Source organism: Coffea eugenioides, chromosome 11 (genome assembly GCF_003713205.1).
Source record: "Coffea eugenioides isolate CCC68of chromosome 11, Ceug_1.0, whole genome shotgun sequence".
Classification (NCBI taxonomy): domain Eukaryota; kingdom Viridiplantae; phylum Streptophyta; class Magnoliopsida; order Gentianales; family Rubiaceae; genus Coffea; species Coffea eugenioides.
Window position 1 is genome coordinate 33,005,563 of NC_040045.1, and position 3,493 is coordinate 33,009,055.

Below are 3,493 nucleotides of genomic sequence, written 5' to 3' on the forward strand. Positions count from 1 at the left end.
TCTAAGTTAGCCGCCGTTTTGCTTCTTTTTAAAAAAAAAAAAATTAATTTTACAAATACGTAACTGTACATAGTCATCACATTAGTAATTGGGAAAATCTATCAATTGTCTTCAATCTGTTTCAAAATAAAAACGTTTGGGGATCAGGTTTGCTTTTTGTCAATATTTTAGGGGCTAAAGTTGCATTAGGTGCCAAATATAAGGAATCGTATTTATTTTGGTCAAAATTTTAGGAACTAAAATCACACAAGTGCCACTATTGAAGACCAAACTGCATTTCTCCTACGAAATAAAGAGTTCACTTGTTTCATTTGTAAACAAATTACAGCCTAGCGGAACTAATTGACCATGATGATTAACTTTAACAAAAGAAGCAAATGACATATCGCAGTACTTTGTCATGGTTCGTCCCCTCAAGCCACGCTTCACATACCAATTTTCAGGTAAAAGTATATGTCCGCTACACTTTATCATGGAATGCATATCATAAGCATTATATATTTCATTCTTTTTAGGTGAAAAGGATGCCTTTTCCAATGATTGAAGGACCACAAGCCAAAATGAGATTACCCTTGCATTAAAAGTACAGATTAAGAGACTTGAGGAAAGACAAGAATATGCCTATAGTAACGATACGGAAACTTTTATGTCAGATGGTAGTTGCTGTAGGAGGAGTTCTATGCGAGTATACAAGGTTCCATTTGGTTTTATTTAACATGTCCATTTGGTTCCATTTGGTTCTGCATAAAATTTTTTCGTTGATTCTAGACTAACTCACTACAAGAAAACTGACTTTTCACGACGCCAGAAATATGCTGCAAAAAGTCCAAAAACGCCGCGAAAACCTTTTTGCGGCACAAATGCGACGGAATTAAATTGTGTCACAAAAGTAGCCGTTACAAAAGAAAACGACACAATTTTTCAACATGTCGCATGCATTTGCATCACTCTACTTGCGGCACAAAAAATGCGCTACAAAATGTCCACAATGTCATGCGACAAAAACTTGCGTCGCAAAAAAGTCACCAATATAAAGACCAGAAATCAAATTTTTCATGGTACAATAATTATCATGCTCAAATATCCTAAAATCGAATATTATAACAAAATATAGTTCCACAATACACTAGAATAAAGTACCATACATTGTTTTAGTCAAATTCTACAAACTTTATCATTTAATATTGTTCGCTCCAATTACAAGATGTTTCATATATTCCAAAATGTGCTTGTCTTCAAAAGTACAACACTTCATCATACATCTCTCAAAAACATCTTCATATCTCCCAATCCGCATGCTTCCAATGTACCATCAAGTCTAGGGCTGCAAAGTGTATTCTATTAGTCCCCTGCTCATATAACCCCAACCCATTAAGCATGAAGAAAACGTTAATATAACAATAGATACTGAAACGGAATTTGTAATTCAACCTTTTCACAGACACTGAAAATTAAGACCACTTCTACTACATTATGTCCCATAAATAGCTGGCTAAATCTTAACAAAAACAGCTCGTCTTCCCAATCATACAAATACTCAATGGAAAACTTGACAGAATAGAGTTATTTCCAGAAACTTTTCCAGTACCTCAAGCAAGTCGTTTGCAAGTAGTCCTGCTCCTTTTCTTCTTTGTATGATGGTTCTGGTATAACAAAAGACTAGTCAATTAAATATCAACAAGGAGCTCATGCACAAATAGTCATCAACAAGGAAGTCATGCACAATTCAATATCAACAAGGAACTCAGCAAAATTGGTCTTCTATAGAAGGACCAACTCAAAGTACGCATACTATACCTCAAGAATATCAGCAATTGAAGAAACTTTTTTATTCATTTCACACTTGTTTATGTCAGCATCATTTGTTCCAACTTCCTTGTACATTTCAGCATCATTTGTTCCAACTTCCCTGTTCATTCTATCACCAACCTGTTACATTATCAACAAAGTGTGAAGAAAAGAAAATCAGGCCATAGCTGCTGATATTTCAGAGAGTTTGAACACAAAATCGAATTGTATGAATTAATATACAACCTCTAATGAGTCCGAAATTTGAGATTGTTTTGCTGCATTCATTTCTCTTCTTTGGAGTGATGCCAAGTCACATGTGGATGCCCTCTGGAAGAACAAAGATCAATAGTAACTAAAGCAATAAAAAAATTAGAAAAACTATAATATTTAACAAAATAGTTATCCCAAACCATTCTTGCTTCAAATTGAGCAATCAACTCCTCCTTAAAATCTGCCAATTTCGAATTCATTTCTTCTCGTAGTTCACCACGTATGATTTCCACTTTCTCATTCACTGCATCCTCAAATGCTTTCTTTTGTCCATCATTCATGTTATCTGACATCCTATACACGTCTTTTGGAGTCGCACCTACCCCATAAGTTCGAAGACGACCTGGTTTTTCAGGTCCAAGAATATTTTCATAGAGTATATCTTTCACAAAATTATCATCCCTGGATGTCTCTGGCAGTTTTTGTATTTCCTCATTCATAGTTGCCTAAATTGAAAAACAGACAGAAGAAAGAATTATTTATGAAGTAAAACCAATAAAAAGTGACTAAAAGCTATTCTTACAATTGTTTGTGAAGTCAACTCATCCATTTGTTTTCCTTGTCTTGAATGAATAAAAACGTCTAGTTTCGAAGGCTCTTTTCCAGTTTTAATCCGAAGCTGCCACATATTCAATGTACAAACTAAAGTGTTAATATTTCTAAATAAGACTATGTTCCAGAAAAAATTGCTAGAAACATAAGCATTAGAATTTAATATACCTCTTCCCTGAGGTTCACATGATCTTTTCGCCCTGTTCGATGTGGCATCTTTTATTTTTTTCGATTCTTGCTATTAATCTTGCTTTGCTTCTAATTATGTACAAAACAGAAAAAGGTAGTTAACAACACATCAAAATCATAATAGCACTAGAATTTAATTCAAAAGCAAAAGAGATGTGACAATAAATACATGCCTTGACATCTTCTGAGCTCCAATAATCAACCAAAATAGGCCATTGATCCTCCTCAACTCTTGCAGGACAGTGTGCTAATAGCCATGACCTGTGCCTCCTATAAGGAGTGAAATACATGCTCTTGACTTTTGATTTCCAATTTCTCCACAATTTGCTGACCCTTATCATTTGTACTTTCTTGCATGTATCATCAATATTTGTATTTCTCTATCAAAAATTACAAAACAAAAGTTTAAACATTCACAAGCTACAAGATTGTATGAAATAAAAAGAAAAAAAATGTTGCTAACTTTGATAGTGAGTCAAAATACCTTAATATCTTCCCAAAATCTCTCCTTAGATCCTTCAGGCATGGCCCTCCAATCTGTGTACGTGAGTGGTAATTTATTACCATCCTTTACTAAGATTCCTACTTGACTTATATACTGTGTAGCATTAGGACCAATTACTTGGCCCCGTGCATTCCAAACTAACTCCAATTTCTTTCCACCACCCCAACCAGCACTTCGTCTGGCTAG

The 3,493-nt window shown here is 34.5% G+C and overlaps 1 long non-coding RNA gene across 1 annotated transcript; it reads right to left on the reverse strand.

Annotated features, from left to right (window-relative positions):
- Positions 1 to 1,325: 1,325 nt before the first annotated feature.
- Positions 1,326 to 1,851, reverse strand: LOC113753797. The gene is made up of 3 exons (XR_003465080.1): positions 1,798 to 1,851; positions 1,589 to 1,643; positions 1,326 to 1,349 (listed from the first exon to the last, which is right to left on the reverse strand). It is a non-coding gene; the product is annotated as an uncharacterized LOC113753797 (long non-coding RNA).
- Between the last annotated feature and the right edge of the window lie 1,642 nt (positions 1,852 to 3,493).